General features: G+C 39.8%; 1 protein-coding gene across 6 annotated transcripts in view; it reads left to right on the top strand.

Annotated features, from left to right (window-relative positions):
- Window positions 1-2,158: 2,158 nt before the first annotated feature.
- The window catches only part of LOC128625369 (band 4.1-like protein 1), a 96,406-nt gene continuing 72,313 nt past the window's right edge, over window positions 2,159-26,251 (top strand). For 4 of the 6 annotated variants that reach the window (XM_053653606.1, XM_053653609.1, XM_053653605.1 and 1 more), the window contains exon 1: window positions 2,160-2,910. The gene's annotated coding sequence lies outside the window, so the exon portion shown is untranslated. Of the gene's footprint in view, window positions 2,911-26,251 lie in introns of all 6 variants that reach the window. The other 2 variants (XM_053653603.1, XM_053653607.1) reach the window with 2 other exon arrangements.

Genomic DNA, 26,251 nt, shown 5'->3' with positions numbered 1-26,251 from the left:
CCATGTGTAGGTAAACATGCAGTGACGCATGGAGGCTAAACTGCTGGACACAGGCACTTGATGTTGTTTGCACGAAGGACAAGCTGTTGTCACAGGCCGAGTCCAGGTCTGAGAGATGGAAAAATTGATCAGACACGGATCAGGGATGCACTCCGCGACGAGATGAGCAGTCAAAATGACCTATTTTTAATTCAACTCCGAAATTACCAGCACCCTTTATGAAAGTGTGCATAAATGATTCGATTTAAAATGAACAACACGTGCAATGAGTAATATTTGGAGCTGAGATCTGTTATAAGAATGCTGTATGGTGCGATGTCAACACAATATTTATTTTTTGAAAGTGCAATCCTTTCTGGAAAAAAAAAGCGCCACTGTTTCCAAAAATATTGGCACCTGGCAGAAAATAACAGTACTCAGCCTGAAACAAGATTGGAGAGACTTATTGAAGCTCTCCTCAATGGAGAGCATTTTTATTCAAGCTCGTTTGTATTCATAGGTTTGTGCATGTGGATGATTTCCAGGGAGTTGTTCAAATCCAGAGACAGACTAATTTCTGCCCACAACCATTTCTATGTTGTTTTGGTGTATTTCTGGGGTCAAGACAATTTTTTTTTTTTACATATCCGTTTAAACAAGGCTTAATCACATAACAGAGGCAACCAAATTTTGTGCTAAAATATTCTGCTTCATAGCAGATTTCACAATGACATCAGTCTTATCAAGAAGCGACACCGATTCATCAATGATCCATGTCTGTACTGTATGTTTATCTTGGCGGCTTTTTCTTTTCATAATTTCTTCTTTTTCTACCAAATGTGCTGATTGTGTTCATCTGATATTTGTTCAAAGCTTATAGAACTACAGCACTCCTGGATTTTTACCACAGTCAGTTTTAGACTCTGCAGTTTCAGTTGGTCTTTGGAGATTATTACTTGTCACACTGTACGAGATCCCAATAAAGTCTTAGCCGAGTTCTATAACAGGCTGTACAACAACGTGGGTTCTCCATGATGGATTATACGATGGCAATCCTCTAACCATAGACCTGCAATGAAAGAAAACGACTACATTCTGCTTATATCATCGATCAGTGTGATCCAGCTTTAGCTGAAAAGCGGTAATAAGGATATTTTTCATGTCCATTAGCACTTTTCAGTTGAAAAAACCAACAAAACTTTAATTCGACAGTACTTACAGTACTTCAGCATTATTGTTAGCACCCCAATATTGTACAGAAACTACAGAGTGTCCCAAAAGTTTCCATAAATATAGGGGAAATAAACAGTTTTTAGCAAAATGTCTTTCATACTTAGTTCATAGTGTATATATGTGTATATATATATATATTTTTCAGACAGCCGTTAAAAATGCCTTTGACAAAAGAAGAACGTATTAAAATCATTCTCATGGCTGGATCATGGACTTTAGCAGGAAACACGGTGAGCACATCACACACAACACTTTTGACAAACTTATTTACAAATTCAAAAAGACAGGAAGTGCTGCGGACCGACCGAGAACAAGCGGACGTCCACGAACACCCACTGACGAAGGCACAACCGACATTGAGCTGGCAAACACAGTCCCATATGTATGTATGGAGACTTTTGGGACAACTCAAGCTAAATATTCAATAAGTACACATTTCACACATGTGGTTTGTGCATGTTAGTGTGAGAGCTAACCGCTCTCCATGCTGCACGCCGAGTAATGTGATCGGTTCATCTCATCACATTACTTCCTGTTTCTACTTCGTGATGCTGGGGAAAGTGCTATTAAGGCTGTTGATACGGTATATAAAACCAAAGGCACATCTTGAGCCGGCCTGTAGATACAATCAGCTCTGTGTTCACAAGTATTTGTGCACGATGACATCCGGAACACGTTTTTATTGCCGGTTTGAGTCTTGGTACCATGAAAAATAATAACATAATAAAAACAGCAAATAGATGAAACTAGCGCCTACTATTTTGCAAATCTGCATGATTGAGAAGAATCCTTCTATCCTGCAATAATGAGACCCTTCATCCAACAATCGTGAGTGCACACTCGAGTTTTCAGACCAAGTTGTAAAAACATCTTTAACCTCATGGCAGAGGCAGCCTGACAAATCATGTCTTTTAAGTATGGCATGTATTTCTTTAGAAGGGTCAATAATTGTGTTGCGTTAAAAGAAAATGCTTGTTAGGATGGATAATTTCCCTGCTGAAAAACAAAACAAAAAAACAACAGAAACCATCCTAAAAATTTGTAATGGTTTTAATGGTTATAATGGGAGTTGTATTGGTTTTAACAGAAACTCTAATGGTCCCTGTGGGTTTCTACTGGTAATTTGTTGCCTTCTTTTGGTGGCATATTATTTCCAGTGGATACCATTAAGGACCGGTAATGGTAATGATTTTTTTAATGGTTAGCTGATAGTTTGTAATGGTAGGCTATTTGGAGTGGAAACCTTTAGAATTTCTCTGATGGTGTTTATTGTTTTTATCAGCAGGGCTGGATCATGGGCTCTTGGAGTGCATTATGAGAGCTCTGTGTTATGGATTACCATAATCGCGATTCGTGTCTCGGTTTGATCGATTGGAAGACTGCGCCGGTCAGTCGCTGTATAGGCAACTCATTGCACGCGCGCGCAAAAAAAAGGAAAGGGACAGAAAATCGATCAGGCGCAGAGGCACGCGGAGAGAAAACGCCTCGTCCCTCCTACAGTAGATCCTCCTCCTCCTTTACTTCTTCTTCTTCTTCTCTCTCTCTCTCTCTCTGTCGGTGCTCTGCTCCGCCTCCGGTGCTCGCGGGCTCGTTAAGCAGGCAAGCGCGCGCGTTCTTTGCCACCGCAGCGTCTCGCGTGCAACTCTCATCTGGTCGGTCGTGTTCACACACCGCGCCCGGAGGAGCGCGTGATATCAGGTAGGTAAACAAATTCTAATACTAACACCAGCGTTTCTAATGTCTGCTGCTCCTTTATTATTATTATTATTATTATTATTATTATTATTATTATAAAATTGAAGCTACTTAAACATCCCAGTCGTTGTCGTGGAAGTCGCATATTTGAACATTATATTATGTCATGTTTGGATGTCAGTGTGTTTGCATGTCGCATCTTCCGTATGCGAGAGAGACAACAATGTAGGCTACACAATATACATAATGCATAGAGAATTTAACGCATAATAAAACACAAACTAGCCGTCAAACCTGAAAACCACTCCTCCAACCAACCCTGCACAAATCCTCATTCACTTTTATTATTATTATTATTCTTTTTAAAATACTACAGTATTATTCTCGGGTATCATCAAGTGCGCATTATATCCTTATTCTACACTATGTAAATGCACTTATTTACTGAAATGACAATAATTTATTTATTTATTACTTTTTTTTTTTTTTGCGTAATTCTCCAAGCTGTTAAACCCTGACGGGAGCGTTCACAGAGCCTGTGTTGCTCACACTGTTGCCTTGATTATAATAATATCCAATGCACAGAGACTTGCTGTAGTACATAAGTAGGAGCTACTTATGTAATGCAGAAACGGTGAAACGTCTAAAAGGGCACGCGCATGACTCCTCAAAAATCAACACATTGCCAGGAGATTAGTTTTTGGTTTGCGCTTACATTACACACACAAGTGTACACTCTTAGAAACAAAGGCATCAAACTGTAGGTAGTACAGTATGTTTCACTCGGGAAGGTGTATAACAGGTATGCAAGGTAAGGCTGGGGAATATGAGATATTGTGATAAATGATATCATGATACACTTTTCTGAGATCACAGGTATATATAACAGGATATAACTAACGATTACAAGCTGATTATTTCTTGCTTGGAGTATATATTTTCACCTGTCCATAAATAAAATGAGTCTTGGATGAAGATAAGAAAGAATTCTCAAATATATAAAAATTTAGAAATGATTAAAAATGTTTTATGCCCGCGATGAAAAAGTCTGATATTCCAAATAAAACATTTCCACATTTTTTGTCCGTATGTCCCTAATATGGAGTCTATGGATAAAATTCAATGATGGCTTGAACACAGCAAACATTTTATTGAATTGAATGATTACATACTTTATGTGCTTTTATTTTAATTAAATTTGAAAAAAACAATACTACTGTTTTGTATGGTGATGGGTGTCGTGTATCGTGGAAATGTATTGAAGTATTGCGATATGATATTTTTGCGTTATCACCCACGCCTACCTTAAGGATCACCTTCAGTCTAAAAGCTAAGGCTAAAGACAAAAGTGCTGTAGCTAATTGCAGCCGTGCCGATATTCGGTATAACTGCACAATTGCGATCGCAGTGTTGCTTTTATACAACAGCTCTATAAACAAGAAATTAATATTTGATAATAACTGATATTTCAGACACAGTATGGATAAATTTTCTGTTTATTTGTGCTCCGCTAGTGGGAATAGATCCCGAAGAAGCCACACTCACTATCTAGCATGTCGACTAGCTGGCTAGCTAGGTCATGTTGATTTGTACGTTCTTGTTAAGGAGCTTCAGGTAAAATTGGCTTCCCTTCTTCCTGTTCATCTTCACCTGACGAGCTTTCATATTTTAAGTTAAAAATATCGCTTGCCATGTCCGCTGATGATGTCTCCAACTCTACTGTAGTAACCCAGGAATTTTGTGGTGAACACAGACGAGCAGAGCGATACATGGAGTAAAACGTCCCAATGCGGTTATAGTAAATATAAACACTCTTGGAACGCTGCTCGTCCATTCAAATTATGCCGGCGGTATGGTCGGCTGCCGTCACGACTGCTCCGTGACTTTTTTTTGTATACTTTTGTTTAATTTCCACACCTTTCTTACTTTCTACCTCTTTTTCTTTTCACCATGGCTACAATTAGCTATGACAGAAGTACTCTTATTTCTATTGGTGTACAAAACAGTCATCGCTATTAGTACCGGATCTGTCCTGGCCGAGTGAGATACTGAGAAGGTACAAAGAACGCGACCCTTACCGGCAGCCCCGAGGGAAACGAGGTGGAGTCAGGAACAGGCCGAGGGCTCGCACACACCACGCTACCCTGTGTAGCATCCTGCTAGATAACGTCCAGTTTCTGAAGAACAAGCTGGATGACCTCAGAGCCAGGATCAAGTTCCAGGAGGACATTCGGGACCTCTCTGCTTCACCGAGACATGGCTGAACCCAGTGGTTCTGGACCACGCCATCCAGCCGGCTGACTTCTTCTCGATTCACCTCATGGACATAACAACAGAGTTGGGGAAGACAAGGAGAGGTGGAGTGTGTCTGATGCTGAACAGCAGCTGGTGTGAGAGTGCAGGCATTGTTGTTCTAACACGCTCCTGTTCAGCCAACCTGGAGCGCTTGACCATCAAATGTCGCTCTTTCTACCTTCCACGGGAATTTACCTTGGTCATATTCATCGCTGTTTATACGCCACCAGGCGGACCACCAGGTGGACACGGATACTGCTTTGTGTGAGCTTCATGATGTTCTCACCATTCATCAGACAAATCATCGGGCTGCTGCGCTCATTGTAGCAAAGGAGCCAATCTCAAACGCTCAGTGTCAAACCTCCACCAGCACATCACCTGCTCCACCAGGGTAGAGAGAACGCTAGACCATTGCTACACCCCATTTAAGGACAGTTACAGAGCACAGGCTCATCCACCGTTTGGAAAATCCAACCTCTAGAAAGACGATTGCAGACGCTACTATGGCAGACGAGTTCAACACTTTCTACGCTCGCTTCGAGGCTGCAGCAAACAGCGCTAATGACTCAATCAGCGTAAATGACTGCATGCAGACGAATGCCATAGCAGAAAATACGTTCATCATCTCTGAGCACGATGTGAGGATGGCTTTTAGGAGAGTGAACAACAAACACGTCGATGGTGTTCGGCCAAACACAGAATTCCCATTGTACTACAATGAGGCTTGGTGAAGTTACAATTTGTGTTTGAGTTTTAACCTTCTATCAGAGCCAACTAGGGTATTTGCTAAAATATCATGCTATATATCAGGATTAATAAACATTTTTGTGAATGTTTATTGGAAGTGTTGAATTGTTCCGTCTGTATCTAATGTATCAGGACACATCCTGATCCAAACAATCAGAAAAAAACTCTTACTTCCCTTACTTTCCTTCCTGTAATTGCAGTCGAGATGCACTTTTGTACTAACTTTAGCCTAAAATGTCTTAATACACAATGTACTGCTGTAACATCATCAGTAGTTACATCATAGTTTTCTATCGAGTACAATGCAAGACCTTGGAATTAAGATTCAAGCTGAGTTATTCAAAACGAGTTAATTCTATACATATGTTGTGTTATGCCACTGAAGTTTAGTTTTTATTTTTAATGCTCAGTAGCTTTAAATAACATAATTGATTCACCTTATCGTCCCAAGTTTTCAATAATACAACACAGTACCCTGAAATCCACCTGTCCTTACTACATTTCAAGCATCTCTTCTGTATTACACTGAGCTGAGGCAGTCTTGAAGTTTCCACTCTGCGACTACGTTCAAACCTGCCTCGAGAAACTTTAAGCTCGTTTTGTCATGCAGGCAATTATCAGCTTGTTTTTGTTCTGCATGGTACACTGCGATAAGGAGCGATAAGGGTGCAGTGAAGTTACAGATGGGTGCGAAGCGAAACAGGTGTTCCCTAATTCAGAGATCTCGGTTCGGTAAAGTGAAAAAAGCTGACTGTGACGCCGATATTTAATCTCCTGTGGTGCTTTTGCATTTCACGTCTCATAGTGAAGCTAAAGGTGTGTTTGGAAAATGACTTCTCATTTACATCCTGTAGCTTTGATCGCTGTCATATTGTTGTTTAGCTTTGTTTTTGAAGATTATTCTCATTTACATGTGGAATTAAAAAAAAAAAACAACGACAAACACATAAACGATGTATTTTGGAGCAAAACAATTATTTCACATTGTAATCATGTGCATTTTGCTCCAGCAAAGCATCTATTTACAAGTATGCCATGGTATATCTTCTTGCAGGAGCACTGGAATAAGTACATATTTGGACTTAATAGACTAAAAAGACCCATCTGAGAGGCTTTATTTGTTTGTTTGTTTTTGCTAATAAGTGAACCTAATGTGACAGTGGCAAGGAAAAACTCCCTGAAACAACATGAGTAAAGAACCAGTATGGTGTTGAAAAAAAAACAAACTGGACCAGGGAACATTGTTCCAGTCTTCAGCTGTGCAGTTTTGGTGACCCTGGACGCTCAGATCACTGTTCTTGGCTGAACCCGATGAGGTCTGCTGCTGTTCTAGCTCGTCAGCCGCAAGGTTTGACGTGTTGTGCATTCTGAGATGCTTTTCTGCTCACCACGGTTGTAAAGAGTGGTTATGTGAGTTACTCTCAGCTCGAATCAGTCTGGACATTTTCCTCTGAGCTCTCTCATCAGAAAGGCGTTTCCACACACTGAACTGCCTCTCACTGGATGTGTTTTGCACCATTCTTTGTAAACTCTAGCGACAATCCCAGGAGATCAGCGGTTTCTGAAATACTCAAACCAGCCCATCTGGCACCAACAACCATGTCACGGTTAATCACAATTCACAAGTCACAAGTCATTTACATCACAATTTTTCTCCATTCTGACGTTGGATTAGGGCTGTACGGTTATGGCCGAAATGATAATCCCGATTATTTTGATCAATATTGAGATCTCGATTATTTATCACGATTATTCATTGATTTTAGGGACAACATATTTTTATTGCACTTTCACATTTAAATAAACAGACCGCTGCTTTCACCTCCATGTTGTGCTACATTCCTGCTAATGTACAAATCTTTGCATCAAATTAGACTGGTCCTTAAAATGCATCATCTCGTAGAAGCAAAATATAAATAAAACTGTACCCAAAATATAGGATAAGTAAAAATAAAAACGCCATCAACCATCAAATATGCAACAAATATAACAATATGCAGCCAAATGAAAATAATTCTGGCGTATGCAGAAAAGGCAATAACAGTGTTTACAGGAGGAGAGACGCAGACAATTTCTTTAATAATATTTACAAAAATTTAGGAGCACAGTTGAAGTTGAGGTTTTTAAATTATTTTTTAATTTTGGTTACTTTGACACCGGTGCAAATAAATATTTATTCGTAGTTGCACAAAATACTTTTCAGTCGCAAACGCGAGTGAAATGGTCGCACAGTAGAGCCCTGAGTTTATTTGCAAAATTTTTTCCCGTTCGGCGTGATGAGGTTTAATGTCCGACAACCTCTGCAGTGCCATTTAGCATCATTCTAGTGTCCTGATTTCCCCTCGCGCAAGCGCTTGAGCTCGCAGCGAAGCTGGCAGATTGAGCGCTAAAATGATAACTCCATTTCCGGGTTTTGGCACTACAAAATGACGCCATTGGCTGCAAATTTAGGAAGCGCTTGATTTGATCCGCAGTGGAGTTTTCTATGAGCGGACTATAAAGCGAACTTTAAACGGCAATATCGCAGTCGATCATGTTTATTTAATCGTGGGCAGTCAAAATCATAATCGCAATTGATATTCGATTAATTGTGCAGCCCTATGTTGGATGTTTGAATATTATGGACTTGTATCTGCATGAGTTTATGCATTACGCCGCTGCCACATGACTGGCTGATTGGATAACTGCATGAATGAGCAGGTGTACTCACAGCTTTTCGATGTTGTTTCTCGCCTTCTGATTCTGTATTCTCAGCCGAGCTTCAGGAGTGTGTATGTGTGTGTGAGATCATGTGGTACAGCGCCTATGCACAGTGAATGTTAAAGGATAGTGGATCTGTCATGCAAATACTACAGAATGGAAACCTTTCTTGAAACAGAATGCAGCAGTCGAATGAACTCATCATCTGCTTGGGATGTGGTCTGATCACATGACCATCAGGAGCCAGTCACAGGATGATACACAGTGATTTCCATTCACATTATACTGTGAAAATGACATTTTCAAATATAACCTGCCCTGAAAGCACCATTTGAGTGTGGTTAGAAGGCCAAAACGGAGAAAAAAAAGTAAATTTTTTTTTTTTTTTTTAATATAATATGTATTAGTTTGGACAAGGCCTGGGGCTGCAGGTCAGTAGGTGCTGAAATCCTCATCACTGCTTTTTGATCTTTCCATCTTTCATCTCACCTCGTGCAGATGACTGCAGCCGAAGCTGATGTAAGACTATTCAGAGATCTCCGCCAGTGGAGAATTGATTCGTTTTTTCCTCACCAGCTGGAAAACGTTTCAGTCCTGCTGTTAGGCCACAATAGATATAGAGATATAAAAGCACTCTAAGTACATCTTCCTTCATTTTATACCTTAAACACTGCCTCATTGATCAGCTTTAGCCTCATGCAATTTGTGTAACACACATAATCTTTGGCTTATCCTTTTAAGGTTATCGACCAACATACTGACCAAATCAGAAGATCTCTGATTGCAAGATCACCGAAAACCTTCTTCCAATTAGCATTTTTCCAATACGTTGGTTAAATAACTAGCATAACTAGCATCCTGTTATACAAAGACAGGCTACCAGTGTTATGTACTCGGGAGTAAGTTCTTTGTTGTTAAGATGTAATGCTAATGCTTTGAAATTCTATAGAGTAAAATGTTGTCACTCACTTTTTTATTGCTGTTAGAACGGTTGAGCAGGAAAACACTCTTAAATTTGGCATTCCTTTTTATCGATTTATTATGATTATTTTTATTTTAACCCTAAAAAATTGTCATTTGCCACTTTTTATCCACCAGCCAACCGACATCAACCGATTGTTGAGGGTGAAGGCTAACATGTGCTTCCTCCAAGAACCACATGAAACTGCTATCTACCCGCTTCCACATACACGAGCTCGCAGATGCACACGATTGCCTAGTGTCACAAGTTTTGCAGACAGAAATCGCACACCGTTACATTTTCCATCTAAAAGCTACCAATAAGAGGGCAGCATAGGATGAAAAAGCCAGGGAACAGCTACAAATATGATCGTAGCGGTGATGACAAATGTAAACAAATATGCTAATGGTTAGAAAAGTATCCTTATTACCACAAGCTCACTTTGAAGAATGGATATTCCACATGGTTGTCTTTTTGCCCCGGCATGAAGAGCTCCAAACTCTTCTTTTTTGGCTTTTAAAAATATTTTCTCTAGACATCATATTACCACTATATATACACCACAGAGAGCTTGTTTCTTAGTAATTGTTTTTAATCGTAGGTTTGTTTTTAGAGGATCTTCATCGTATAATTGGACATGGAGAACACACTTTATCGTACAATGAGTTATAGAACATAGAGTTATACAAAAAAGTAATAATCTTAAAAATGACACAGTGTAAAGTCAGTTTTACTGAACATTGGACAATCTGCAATTTGAATAATCCCCAATCTTGCTAGTTGCTTGATTTTTTTGTCTTTTCTTTTCTTTTTCTCTCGGAATATTTAATAGAAAATCTGCACAGTAAGGTTGGACAAAATGAATAAATAATGAAAAAGTATACTTTATAAAAAGCTTGGCTTTGCACTTGTGATTTGGTTCAAAGATATTTAAGGGCTGTAGGGGGAAGGGAGCCAAGCCTCACTGTGTAAACGCACTCTAAAGTTTACATCACTGTAATGCCACACACAGACACACACACACACACACACACACACACACACACACACACACACACACACACGCATGGGCGCGCGCACACACTCACACACCAGCACACACCCACCAACACACACACACACACACACATGCACACACACCAGCACACACCCACCAACACACACACACACACACACACATAGGCGCATGCACACACACACACCAGCACACACACGCACACACCAGCACACACCCACCAACACACCCACCCACCAACACACACACTCACACACACACATGCTCGCGCTCACTGTTGTGCTTTAACAAACACCTCGAGGAAGGGAGGATAGCTCAGGTCGACATTCGCACTGGAGAACCGTACATCTGGTTTTAGCGAACAGGGTGTTGACTCTCGTTCCCATTGTTAATAAACGTTTATTCAATTTTATTTTAAGAGCGTTGCAGAAGAATATCACATGTCATCAATCCAGAACCTCCAGTCATGCATGTTTCTGTATTCACACAGCCTGTAGAGACGTGTTCAAACACATCCATGCACACACTTGGAAAAACCGGTGTCCTGTTTTTTTTTTATTTAATTTTTTAGGCCTCATGCTGTTTTTTTTTTCTCTCACGACTATGGCACTGTTTTCCCCACAAAAGCCTGACGTCACTTTTCTTTTGTGTTTCCCCTCCAAAATAAATCCTATTGTGTGAGGAAAGCAGACGGCGCTTACACACGTATTTATTCATTTAATTATTCAACAGCCTTCCCTATTTAGTTAGTCATTAATCATTTCTTGGGTCCAGTGTGTCTGTTATCTCTTTTGGCCACACTTGGATTTGGGAAAGTACATTCACATGCTGTTTTAATTGCTTTATTTATTTATTTATTACCTCTGTATATTTCTCCCACTAATAAGATGCAAGTTTAATTTGATTTTCAAAGCTGAGTAGGTCTGCCTATAGCTATCCTAACTTATTTTCACCTTCTTTACAATAACGTGCAATTCATGTTTCATTTGAGCCATATCAAAAAAATTTAAGACAAAAAAAACATCTCTCTATAAATTTGTAAAATGAGCTTAACTTCCTGATATCAGATTTGAAACATTTAGCTCATTTATTTAGACAATATATAAAGACATAGATCAAAGATGTGTTCAAAGAAAATTAAGGGAAGGGAAATTTTATTAAATCAATATTTTATGTATTTAAAAAATGGCATAAATGCTCACAAGTAAACTCATTTTTACATTTTTTAAATAAAGAAATCGGTCACTCTTCACACTTTGGCTCTCACTTCTGTAAAATCCCAGCCAGCCTCAATGATGCTTGAATATGAACCAGTGTTACTTTTACCAAAATTTACACAAATACAGAATGACAAAATTATCTTGTAGTAAAGGCATTTTTACATAATAATACCTTTTTTTGATTTGATCTGACTCTGATTTACGGTATATCTGAATCGCTACGCTTTGCGTAAGTATTCACCCCCATTAACTTTTCCACATTTTGGACTGTTGCAACCTGGAACTGAAATGGACTTCATTTGGATTATATATCAAGAATACACACAAAATATCCCATAATTTTGAAGCAGAGTGAAAAATCAATATACAATAGGGCCTCCCTATACTTAGGGGATAGATTCCAAGCCCCCCAGCAGATGCCTGAAACCGCAGATAGTAGCGAACACTATATACTGTGCATAAGTATGATAAAGTTTAGTAATAGCACGAAATTATTTTTCTTTTTTCACAATTTCATGCATAGTCGATTCGTTCTTACCGTACATCCTGGCAACCTCAGCATCCGTTGTTATCCAGATGAGGACGGGCTCCCATCTGAGTCTGGTTCCTCTCAAGGTTTCTTCCTCAAATCATCTTAGGGAGTTTTTCCTCACCACCGTCATCACCTGCTTGCTCAATAGGGATTAATTCATACGCTTAAAATCTGTATGCTGTGTTTATATGTTTCTGTAACACTGCTTTGAGACAATGTCCACTGTTAAATGCACTATACAAATAAAATTGAATTGAATTGAATTTTATTTCTTTCCCTATTAAATAGAGAATTTTCACCTTTTCACTTAAAGGAAGCACTTTACCACTTCTCTTTGGCATGTCCGATTTGCCCGCATCACCACTTTTGCACTTTGTGGCCATTATTAGGCAAAATAAGGGTTACTTGAACACACGCACTGCAATACCGTGAGAGTTGATCTGATAACCGAGACAGTTACTAAGTGACTAACGGTGTGGATGATTAAGACCAGGGGTAGCGCTGTACGAGAGTTCATCATGTCACTCAGAACGACACGCAATTTTCATTTATGAATGTTTACTGTATTTCTGGAATTTTCTGATCCAAATTTTTCAGACCGCGGTCAAACGCGGTAACCGCAACAGTGGATATAGGAGTTCTACTGTAGTTTTCAAAATGATTTACGATTAAGAAATGTTAAAGTTGTGTAAATTAGTTCTGGTGCAATCAGTTTCCATTATTTTCCAAGACATACATTTAGACCATACCTAAACAAACAACTTTGATGAATTGATGAAAGAGCTATCAAAATAAATCTGGGACACAGTACTAGATTCATTTCAATCAGGGCGTGCTTCTAAAAAAATATCCCAAACTTTGAAAATCCTGCAGAGCAACATTAAATCAGGTTTTTTTTTTTTTTTTTTGTTTTTTTAAAATGGAAAGAATGAATATAGCACAGGCAGCTGTCCAAAAATGTCAGGGGGTGAATACTTATGCAACACACTGTATTATAGTTATTTTTAGACAGTGGTGTTAGGGATTTAAATAAAGCACTTAAAAAAAGACTGCTTGGTCTTGCAGTGTATTCTTTTTTTTTAAATTTAGAAATTCAGACATTTATGACATTTAACAAAAGCAAAAACAAAAGCAGACCCACATCTCTCCATAGACCTGCACTGTTTTACATTCTAATATGGGGGACATAAAGATATGTATCTTAATAGCTAACGATGATGGCTGCAGGCAATGAATGTTTTGTTTCTCAGAGCCAAACCTACCTAAAACATCCTGCTAACCTAAAATTGTTAGCCGAGCTATAGTTGTAATCCCACTTGAACAGTTACTCTTGATTGATTAGAACTTGTTTAGACCCGTCCTGTCCCAGGACTCTCAGACTATCAGTGTTTGTGTGTGTTCAAGGTGTGGGAGGTGTGGTAGGGTTAGAAGCTGACATTTGTCTGTGTGACCTGCAGATCGATTTGCAACAGCACTTTTATTTGCAACTCAAATCCGTGAGGCGGCACTTCCTGGTATTTGAGAGCCAGTGAAAACAAGTCAGAGCACTTTTTCTCGAAGCTCTGCTCTGTCGCCGCTGCTCTCGAATTCTCATCGCTTGTTTGCACATTAGAACACATTAGAGGTCTGCAAATGTTACGATCATTACCCGAGTGCCTTTTGGGGCTTGTTGTCCTGCTTCTGTAATGTTGGTGAATGCGAGTGGGAAGGAGTGTGTGTGTGTGTATGTGTGTGTAGAGCTAAAGCCAGTGGTCTCGCTCAGTCTGTGTGGAATGTTCCCAAGCTTTCTGTTTTTTCTAGCCAAAGGGTGAATGCGGTCATGTCCAATGCAGAAATCATCACAGAGAATAAAATCCATCCTCATGAAGAATGTGGGATAAAGTGATCGAGAGATAGCGAATGAGAACATGTAAAAAGTGAGGCTTTGTTTTCAAGAGACTTGAGATTTAAAACATCACTTTAGGTATTGTTCCGGTTTTTGTAATAGACTCAAAAATATACCATGCTAAATGCCAATTATGGAATTCATAGCTCTATATAGTGCCGAAAGGGATGTCAGGGACTCGTGTTATTACATTAAGTATTTACGTTCATTTCGTGAGGATAGGATTGTGCCTCCTCCTACAGCTGTCTGTCATGAATGGATTCCTTCAGCGACTTTAATGCCACACCGGACTGCCGTCGGTGTGAGGACTCACTCAGCCCTAGAACAAGCTGTGCTGATTATGGGACATGGGGGCTACTCTGTTGCCATGGTAATTTTAAGAGGGTTGAGTAGGTGGTAATGAGCCCCGGTGCTTTAGTGACATCATCAGCGTTATTCCAGCTCTATTCACCACAACACTGTATCTCCAGTGGATTCTGTGGACCCACAAACCCCTGCACACATCCTGTATTTAAAATGACAACATACTTCATGACAAATAAGTGTCGAAAGCAATTAGCGTGACATTAAAAGATCTAGGTAGTTAATGGAAGCCTGGAGTGTAAGTCAATTATCAACGTCTTTATCTAGCCTATTATATTCCTGGTGCATGGTGAGAGGACACAAAGGAGAGGAAGCTCTTCATCCTGCTCTCTGTCTCTAAACAAGCCATTTTCTAGCATGAATCAGTGTGTCCTCTTGGCTGACCCTTCTGCAGTGTTTTGGCTGCTTTCGTTCTCCAAGGCACAGTCTCTGGCCCTTGCCTTGCTTATTGCACAGCGCTGTTGCCTTCTCGAATCTGATTGGTCGGGAAATGTTGCTTGATTTTCTACAACAGCAGGTCTGACATTTATATTAATGCACTCGTTGTAATGCGTTATCGTTTCTGTAGTAACAACATACACAGGGGCTTGTACGGTGGGCACTCCACGTGAACCGGTTGAAATGAACACACGTAATCGTTGCTGTGGTGAAATGTTCAGTGAGGAGACATTTATTTATTTAATATTTCTGGACGGAGCCTTGAGTGTCATTGCTTTGTAACAGTCAGCATCATAACCACTGCTTTCTCTGAGAACTTCAGTCCCCCACCATTAGCCACGCCCACTCATGCCTAGTTTGTTACCCTCGTTGCTAAGTTTTGTTTGCCTTTTAGTGTTTTGTTCACTATGTTTTGCCTTTTCCTTACTGCTTTGCTTTTTCTTAGTGTTTTATTGGGTTGTCTACCTCTTGATTACTGTAATTAAAGCCTCTGTTTAATTCAGAAACCTGCATGTCTTTGCTAGATTGTCCTGCTTCTGACAGTCTGAGTTAAAGCTATAACTGTCAGGTTAAAGCTGTGAGGACAGTGGAGTTTACGTGTTGTGGTTTCTCACTAACATGACAAATTGTTTTTTTTTTTTGTCTTTTTAACAAGATAGAGTAAAAAAACAAGAGGCTAGTGAGGGAATGACTGTTTATAGCTTCTATAACGTAAGTGATAACAGAAACTAACTTACTATAACCATAAACAGCTCAAATGTACTTTAATACATGCTAAAAATGGTTAGCATTGGCAAATCGTTATGGCTGTTGGATAAGATGAATAAAATGCTTCAGGACGTGGTATTAAATGAAAATAATCAACTTCAGGGTGATAACAGGAACTACGCTTTATCACACCAAACTGTCGCTGAAATATTTTCCTGTAACAGCATACCCTGAAGTGTTCTATTCTTTACTTAACGATGTATCTAACTGCATTAGGGTGCCTCGTCAACAAGCACAAATCTGTTACTCGACGTGTCCCTCAGGGCTCTGCACTCAGTCCACACATTTTCAGAGTCTAAAAGCATTCTGTTGATCTGAAAGCATGCGGACGCTGCTTAAAGTGTTTTCTGCCTTTATTTTTGGGGGTGGTTGTAATATTTAGAAGTGTCCATGATAACAATATTGTTTGTTAGATATCACAGTCAGGACGCCAGCTTTAGGTTTAGCCGTTCTGACTGATAGGAAATGAGATGGTGTACTGTAAGAGTCAGGATGATCTGGTGAGCCGCAGCTCTCAGTGTGATTGCAGTGAGTCAGCACATTCGGAAAGCTGGGAGGCTTTTAACCTCCATCTATCCCTCCTCAGCATCGACACTTTTGGTTTTTCATCTGTTCCTTTTTTGTTGCCTGGGGAATGCATTTAAGTGCCCTGCCAATTCCAGGAAGAGATGTGTGAATCAGACTTGTGATCCTTGAGTTGCTGTGTTGATGTTTGTGTTGGTGTTTATGTGGTGGTGTTGATTTAGCTATCTTCTCAGCATGCTCGCAGCACGGATCAAGTCTGAACTATAGACTTATACAACTTTTTAAGTGCATGACTGGCCTACGACTGCATAGTGTAATCCATTTTTTGGTAATGACCACTGCACTGGGGTGTAGCGGATAGTTTTGCAGCCTCACATCTCCAGGGTCCCCAGTTCAATCTCGAGCTCTTGTTACTGTCTGTGTGGAGTTTTTTACATTCTCTCTGTGCCCGTGTGGTTTCCGCTGGGTTCTCTGGTTTCCTCCAACCTCCTAAAAGTATGTCAGTTGGGTGGAATGATGACTCTAAATTACCCCTAGGTAATTAACTGCCTAGCCACTGCTGCCACATTTCTAAGTCTCTATTTAAATGAAGCATGTGATCAGATGATACTCCTATGGATTTGAACTAAAATGGATCATAAGGTTTTGCACAAACTTGTGGAGTCCATGCCAGCTCGAGCACACACTGTCATTAAAGCAAAAAAGGGGATGTATCAAATACTAAGAAACTCATGTTCACTAGTGGTCTCAGACTTTTGGACCCCACTGTATAGTTCAGTATATTTCAATCATTTCCTTTTGATTTTGTTGAAGTGGATATCCACAGAATGTTTGACAGTACAAGACAGTACAAAAATCCAGTATAAAAATTTCTTTTCATTTTCACCATTGGCTTGTGTGTTTACAGTAACACCCCTAATACACAGCATGATTTATGCCAGACAATCTTCTTCTTCTTCTTCTAGCGTTATTCCCACCTACGGCGGGGTCTGCTTGTCGTCACGTCCGTCTCCGTTTGGCTCGATCAAAGGCGCCTTCGGGGGCATTCACGTGTCGCATGTCCTCCTTGATTCGGTCCGTCCATCGTTTCTTGGGTCTACTGCGTGGTCGCCGCCCGTCAAGGTCGAGATGGCTGTCCTCGCCACCAAGTATTCTTTGCTGCGTACTAATGTTTATACCAGACAGTAAACAGGTTTTTTTTTAGGTGTATTTTAGGGCAAAGTCGTTAGTTGTTAATTAATCTGGGACTGAAAGTGGCAGCACCAGACTGTGAGAATGACTCGAGCTGAAAACATATTCACAACCCATCTCCGACTGGACGCGTTGACATGCGTTGTAGCGAATCTTTCAAATCCTTCAGATCGCTCAAATTTTCGAGGTGTTACCCCACCATCCATTCAACCTTAGAGCTGAAAAAGCATCAAAGAAAAGCTTGTTTTGTAGTCTATTACTTGTATTCTCACAGAATCTCTTCAGAGTGCATTCTACACACTTCCTAGTCCAGGGATAATTGGAAGAGCGTTTCGAAGTGGGTTTGATTTCCTTTTTCAAGCGCTGTTGACAGAGCTGTCTTGTCGAGGAGGCCTTGTTTGGGATCGGCCTGAGTAAGAGGTCTGAGTAATGTTTGGTGTTTGAGTGAACCTGAGCCTCCTCCCTGTCCCTCAGGGCTTGTGCTTCCAAACTGGCCTGACTTGTTCTGTGCAAATGCGAACGCTTTTTAACTTCATAGAAACCGGGATCAGCTGTGGCTTGTTAGAGACACAGTGCACGTAGCTGGACGAGTGCTTAATCTGTATATGGGTTTATCATAAACATTAATATCTGTAATTGTTTACATGAGCATCGCACGATAGATTGTACGGACGCTACTAAACATTATGCTGATGTTGTTCTGTGGATTCTGCACAATACTTTATTTTACAACTTTGCTGTAAACCCAGTTTAAAGTCTCTGCTGGGTATAATTTATTGATTATATGACTTCCCGTGATCCATCAGCGCTTCCTCACTCTTTTATGCAATTAAAAACTTGGGGCAGAGTGTCTTACTCAGGACTCCATTAAAAGCAATCTTTAGGGATTTCTAGCGTATAACCATTTGTGAGGTTTTGGAGGCAAAAGTGGATGTGAGTGCAGATATGAATTTAATCAAACAAAACACAAGTACTAATACAATACACTAAATACATGAACTATGAACTATGGGCAGAGAGAAATTACATGAACTAAGAAACTAGACAACGTAAGACAAATGCAAGACAACGTGTGCAGTGCAAAACGTAACTAGTGATCATTAACTCCAAACGTGAATCAGGTGCAGACAGTCATGTGACGTGATTAGATGAGGTGCAGTGGCTGATTGGAATCGTACAGTAGACTCTAGTCCTTCTCCGGTATTTACATGACACCATTACAATGATTTTACCGAGTGAGTAGTCTTATAGAAAAGTTTTATGTCTCATGTTTTGGGCTGTTTTCTGGAAGAAAAAAAAGAAACGGGTGATAATCTGCATGAACCGTTTGCTCAGTCAAGTGTCACGTGGTGTTGTTTTGTGGCTCTTCCGTGTTGTTAAACCAGACGTTCTTCCCTATTCGAGCACCTGCAGGTTATACCCGAAGGCTTTCTTCAAAAACATGCCTCTGCCCTCTCATTAATGTGCGTCGCTCTGTACTGCGCCACACTGCGAACACTCTAAATGTACACTCGGCTCGGAGGTAAACTAGCCCCTGCTGAGATGTAATGCATACATTTTTAATCTCAAACCTCGCCGGAGCCTCTGGCGGTTACGCTGCATTACACTTTTGCCTCAGCGTGTGTTTAGTGTATATACCGTATTATGTTCGAAACGAGTCAGGCCGATTGCTGTTAAAACCACAATGATTGTATCGATGCGGAATTTATCTGATGCTGGCTGTTTGGAAACATAGCACATATCCAATACTGAAGCTATGTTCATTTATTCGAAATAGCCTTCTCGCTGATCGAAAAAACGCAAACTTTAGAGAAACTGTCATTTTGGAGATGAAAGACTCGACTATTATTGAACCGAATGTTCCGAATTACTAATGAGTCGAAATTCCGATCGCTAGTGGGTGTGGCCGTTGCTGTTTATTTCATTCGGTTCAAAAGATCTGCGTTTTCATTAACGATGATTATGTGAACATCAACTAGAGGTGGTTGAAATTCACAAATCATTCATAAAATACTCGAAAATAACAAGTTTTAGTAAGTTCTAGTGCAGCTTCCAGATATTTACTCAAATTAAAGTATAACGCCAGAAAAAAGTATAACTCTAAAAAAAAAAAAATCGCAAGAACATGCTCGAAAGTCACGAATGCAATCGATGTATACTCCTCAAATCACACTGCAAAACCCCAGTAGGTGACAACATGACAAGGAGCCACAATTTCAGTTATAGTGCGACACTTTTCTCAATTCTATGCAAATTAGTCGTGACCAATCCAAACAGTTGGCTCAAATGATTTCTCAGACTAATCCTATGATGCATGTGGTCCTACATTTCTTCAGTTCCCCACTCACAACTTCAGTTCCTACCTGCAGTTTAGTATTTACTTTTTGTTTGACGGCACAAAAATGAAAGCTTTATCTTATCCATCTAATATTAAATATGTATATGCGGATTGGTGTTTGGGTCAAATTTGTAAAAAGTCACTTTTATTATATTCCTATTATAAAACTTATTGGGGGTGGGGCTAGGTAAGAGCTGCGATTGTCATGCCACTAAAAAAACTTCCCTCCTTGCATACATAAACAGAACCTGCATGATACTTGAGCTAGCTGGATAACCTAGTGTTAGTACTAAACAAAATAAAGTCTGTTATGGTAACATGCACTGAGTTTTACCTTGTGAAATTTATCATTGGTAATATAACTCCATAAAAATCCATAAACATGTGACAGCCCAGCAATTTGCTAGACAGTCGGCTAAGTTTGCTAATATTTACTAATATTTAGGAAGGCATGAGGGCATGGTGGGGGGGTGGGGGGGTGGGGGGGGGGATTATGCAGATTTGCGTAATTGTGTATATTCATAGACACTTTGATTTTTTAATGAGTTTCTCAGGGAAGTATTATTCGATGTGGATTATCTTAATGCTGTTAATGACATGTTCTTGGGAACGTTTCAAAATTGCTGATGCCACCTTTAAGCTATTTAAATGTTCTTAAAATAAAACTGTAAAGTAAACCATTCCAGCTGTTGTGCTGTTATGTTGCCCACGAGTCTGCACGCTGAACTTTCTGTCTGTAACACTGAACCTAATAAGGGCATGAATAGTCCTATACAAACAGAAGAGAGACCTGAGGAGGCACTGGAACAACGCCCATTACACACACACACACACACACTCATTCCCTCTCTGTCTATATCTCTCTCTGTGGGTCAATGGATTTCAGTTATGCACGCTTTCCTCTTTTCTTCTCACTTACAGTTTCTATGGATCGCTTTCTGTCCGTCTCATGCATTTTTTCATTCTTTCTTTCCCTCATTCCTCTGTGTGTTTCTTTCTCACAGCAGAGGTCTGGACTCTCTCAGAGAATCATGACCAGGTCCCATGTGGCACGCTTCTGCCTGCTAAAGTGGTCAGTAATGGGAAAGGCAACAAGGACACAGTGGAAAAGTGGGAGAGGGACTGAAATAACATCGCTGTAAATGACAGACTCGATTTCCTCCACTTTTCCCCGTTTTTTTCTCTCCGGATAAACGGATGCCAATGTGGAGAAGCTTTTTTTTTCTGTTTGCGTAAGAGGCTCATAAGTGGCTGTCAAGTAATGACAGGCTGAGTGTAAAGAACTCATTGTTTTGTATATATTTTTTTATTTTAAAGAGTGCCATATTGCTCTCCATGACAAGATCTCTGCTTGGAGACCAACCATGTGCCAGTTACAGACACTATGTCTACAAACTAGCTCTCCCCAAAACAAATCTACAGTTTGTGTGTTTATGTATTTATTCACTAGTGCTAGGCTGCTCACTGAGGTGGAAAACCGGATCAGTTTACCTGGTTGGAGTGACACAAATGTGACACAGATCTGATTTTTTTCCCCAGGACTTTGTGGACACAAAAATCTGATCTTTTCAAATCAGACCTGAGCCACTTTAGAATGTGGATATTTTTGTATACTAGATTGGATACATTTCCAATAAGTGTCTATGCGTTGTGCGTCTCGTCATCGTCATCGATGAACAGATGAACATGGCTACAATGCTGAAGAAAAAAATTCGTTCAGTGTATTAATGCAGCAATCATCGTCCCTCGAGTGTGTTCCTTTGACGAAAAACTTGAGCGCATTTTGGTTGATAAACCCACTTGTTCTTCTGTAGAAATACCCATAGAATCCCATCCACATCGTGGTTCTACCATTGCTCGTTCTTCTCCCATACCCACACAGCTCTTGGTGCAGTGCCAGCAATGGATGGTGCAAAAACAGCAAAAGCAATCCATCCAGCCTCAGCAGATCTAATCTGAGCGCTAAAATCAGAATTGTGCAGAAATCTTGTAAAGTGAATATAGTTTTCATGTATGTCCACTAAAGTGCTCTACATTCATTTCTCACGCGAGGTGAGAATCTACGATTCAGATCTACAATTAAGACATACCTTAGACATATTTTTGACCTGTTGTTATGGCGATACGGGAGACACATGAAACTATGCTTATCTGCTTTTTCTGGCTAAAGCGTTGGTCATACCAAAGGTGAATAAAATTGTTCGAAAAGCCAGCTCACTGAAGGGGAAAGGAAGTGAAAGAGGTGCATTTCCTTTTGGTAGGAGTTACTTTCACTCTGCACCAGCTTTATCAACACTCTGCTTTGTGAGCCAATAGAAAACAAATGGGCGTGGCTGTGGTTTCTTTGGTTGGTAAAAAAAAAAAAAGAAAAAGCTTAACAAGCAATCACACCTGACATTTGCGTCACCGTTTTCTTAAAATAAAAAATAAGTTTCATCCACTAGTGTATGCTAAAATAAAACTCTGTTTTTCTCTCTATTTGCTAAGAGTTTCTTGTTAGCAATTTTACTCCCTCTGTGTCGATCAAAGTCTTGTTGTTGTGGCATAGCCACTTGCTAACAATGAATCCACATTCATTTGCTGTTTCTTGTTTAAGTTTGTAAAACCTCCAGCATTTCTCTGGCTTCAGAGGAACTCGATAATTAATTCCTAAAGTCATTACAGCTATGAATTCTCTAACAAACAACAGCTCAAATTTTCTAGCAAAATAAACGACATTGTTGATTACCAGAGCGACGGCGTTAATGTGGCTAATGACGGAACGGCTAATTAGCATGGTGTCATTTTGACAACATACCTTTTATTCACTGAAACCCACACTACGTCTCTACTTTGTTTTGAGTTCATTTTCTCTACAGCATGACATTTCCAACAGATATGACAGACATTAATTATGGTTAGCTTAATAAATGTAATGACAGCGTGCAGAAACAGCTGAACAAGCAAACAGGGTTTTCTTCCTTCTGACATTTATCGATGTGAGACACCACGCTCAGCACAGAGCAATGAAATCATTTGTTGTTTGTTTTTGTCCTGAAAGCCAGTGTGTTTACCACAAGGCAAATAACCAGTGTGTACCTACTCAGGTGCACAATAACCTCCACTGGATCAACTACAGATCAATTATAGGTGGTATAGCATTACACAGTAATAAACTTATATAAATAAACGGTTTATAAAGCAGATTTCATTTGAATCTCAATATGCGTTATACACTGCCAGTCAAAAGACTGACGTTCAACCATTTTTGGTTGAACTTCAAGAAAGGGGAATACTCAAACAACATATTTTTCTTGTAGTTGATACGAACACTGTCTAATATTAACTCTAAGACAAGTCTCAGCTGAAACTGTAATAAAACAAGAAACTACATGTTTTCACAAACATTTGAGTGGCAGTGTTCTGTATATACAGTAACAAAGAATTTATGATAAACAAAGAATTTACGATGTTAATGAAACCCTTTACAATCATTAATGAATTAACTAGCCTAAACATGTATGTTTTTAAATCTATAAAGTCCTAGAGCATTCCTGAAGTTCCCTGTAACAAATTGGCTAAACAATAGTGTAATATATTGTCTCACAGGGTTTTGTTTTAGGCTGTCTGTTGTTCTTTCTTTAAATATAGGCAATTTTTTTAAACATTACATTACATTGATCATGCAGATGATCAAGAAGAAGCAAACATGACATGAGCAGAATGTTTCCTGGTGGTAAGTTTTTATTTTGTAACTCTCTCATGGGTGTAACAACGCATTCTTTGGGGTGTCGTGTCCCCCCCAATGTTGAGGAAATACCAACCTGTCCCCCCCAAAATTCAGTACAAAATATTTTCTATATGTCCCCCTTTAATGAACTCTGCCAACGGATCTGTCTTTTCTTCATCTATTCTATTTATTTATGCCTATTCCTTTTTAATATATTTCTGTTTGTTAAGGAAAATAGGTGTGTGCCCCCCATTCAATTGTACACTTGGTTGTGCCCATACTCAACGCAAGTTCGTTGATATATTTTAGCAGCTCAGTCTGTAAGAAATGGAGAGAGCAGCCAAGCGTAGAAAAGTGCAGCAGAGCATACGAGCTTTTTTCAGACAGTAAGTAACTAGATACCTAAACAGTAGGTAACCTTTTAGTATAGAAGGCATCATACCATGGCTTGGTTTGTTCTTAAGAACATCAATCAACTTTTGATATTTGCACACCCACGAAGTAGGCTAGGCTAACGTCAGTTCCAGTTTTTGACCATTGACGTTACATTCACTTGCATATCCTCCTGCCGAGTTCGTTGTGAACCCTCACGTTGTGACAGACTGTTACAGATGCGAGTGAAAGTGAGGAAACTTGCACAGGATTTCATTCCTTTACACTACATTTGTGCTAAGGACAACTAAGTGATTTTACAAATATAAGGCTCAGCATAATGCTGAGATGTGCTAGCTTGGCAACGAGAGATATGGAACTAACGTCTGAGTTGTGGCCATTTTGTAGTTATCCATTCAAAACTAGTTATGGCAGTTTGTCTTTAGAATTAAGAAAAGAAAACTCCAGTACCCTTTACATACAGTAGCTAACGTTTCAGGTTACCACTATATATTGTTGTACACTTTGTACACTTATTACATAGCAAGCTAAACAGCATGATGACATTAACATAATAAATGACACTAGTTACACAAACAGAATATTCAGTTTATCAAATTAAAATGATCATCTAAGTCAGTCATTGCTCTTCTGGGAAAATAATGGTACCTGGTCAGAATGCAGGCAGCACAGCATTGCTTGGAAGCATCCGTGGGGAAATTGTATTTACAACATATATAGTTTTGAATTTAGTTTCATAGGTAGCCATCCTTTCTGAGTTTGCTTAAAAGTCGTGATTGCGTGTTTAAATGTTAGCGTGTGTGGTTTGCCTGCACACATCTTAGCTCGCCTCTACTTGGTGTGGTAGGTTTCATGGTAGGTGATGGAGCAGAGAATACAGTACATCTGCCCAGAGGACGTCCACAGCATGCCACAATTTCCCCATGCTGTGGGAGCTTAGAAATCAGAAATCACGTGAATTCAAACGGTAACTGTAATCCTAAAACTATGTTCTAAATATGCGAATTTTCGGTATCAAACCTTGGATGTTGGGGGGTGGGGGGGACCCCCCCAATGTCCATACCATGGTTACGCCCTTGAACTCTCTTACCTTTCAGATACGATGTAAATTCAGACCCCACTGGCGGGACTAACTATGCTATACACATCTGCTGTACATAGGTACTCATGCAATATATCTTTGGAAAGCTTGGATTCTTGTGATTCGATTGATATAAACCGTTTCAAGATCCAATCACAACATCAGCTACAATCAATGTCTCTGTCAGAAATGACAAAGATGGAGGCAACTTAGCAAACTTTAGCTAGCACGTTAGCAGAGGTCTACAACCGAGCCACAACACAAAACTCCACATTTGAAGAGTCAATAGAAGATACTTCATAAAATAATCAAACACACTTACAGGTTCTGATTCAGAAGCACAAGATTGTCTGAGCAAAGTGGGAATCGCCCCATTTTTCAGGAGTAGCCTTTGTGTATAGCCTGCCTTGTACTCGCCCAGGTTCGGGAAGCTGTCTGCCGTAAAATGCGCTGTGCACAAGCAAACATTTGGGTTGTACTGCTCAGGAGGGTGGGTTTATGCTGATAGTGCACGTAGAGAAATTACGGAAGTAAATCTGGACTTCGAACGAGGTGTTTCGGGCCGGTCTGGAGCTGTTAGTTGTTATGTTAGATCTGGTTAGATCTATCGCTGTTAGATAGAATAAATCCCTTTGCGGGAAAATATGAAGAGCTTATACATGCACAAACAGATACATTACACTCCCAAACAGAAGGAAAACATTAAAACTCATGTTATGACCCATTCAAATATGTAATGTTACAAAGACGAACCCTGATCCGCCTCTATATTTGTTTGCTGGATCATTGTTCTATGAGATTCAGTGATTTTCCAGATTTTGCATCTCAGTGGTATTAGATATGATTAGCCTCACATACAGTACACGCTATATACTTAGGCCCTAAAAGCAATACTGAATAAGCCTTATCTCAGCTTTGAGTGGCAGGGTGAACAATCTCCACTGGGCGGTTTCCACAGCAACTGGGATGATTGCAGTTTATGGTCAGTGAAGCACTATTTGCATCCGCAGCATGAACTTTCTCTTCTCTATCCAGTAGGCTGAAAGTGTTGTTGTTTTTTTTTCCGCCACTATTGTGGGTTTGAGTTTATTTCCATGCCAGAGCCTTTCAAATTAGAGGAAGTGCAGAATCAATGGGAGGCCTGGTCCGCCCTGGCGCTCGGTTTTCAGAGCTGGAAATATTC

Source organism: Ictalurus furcatus, chromosome 21 (genome assembly GCF_023375685.1).
Source record: "Ictalurus furcatus strain D&B chromosome 21, Billie_1.0, whole genome shotgun sequence".
In the NCBI taxonomy this organism is placed as follows: domain Eukaryota; kingdom Metazoa; phylum Chordata; class Actinopteri; order Siluriformes; family Ictaluridae; genus Ictalurus; species Ictalurus furcatus.
The sequence above is the reverse complement of the archived record's forward strand: the minus strand, read 5'-3'. Positions and strand labels throughout refer to the sequence as shown.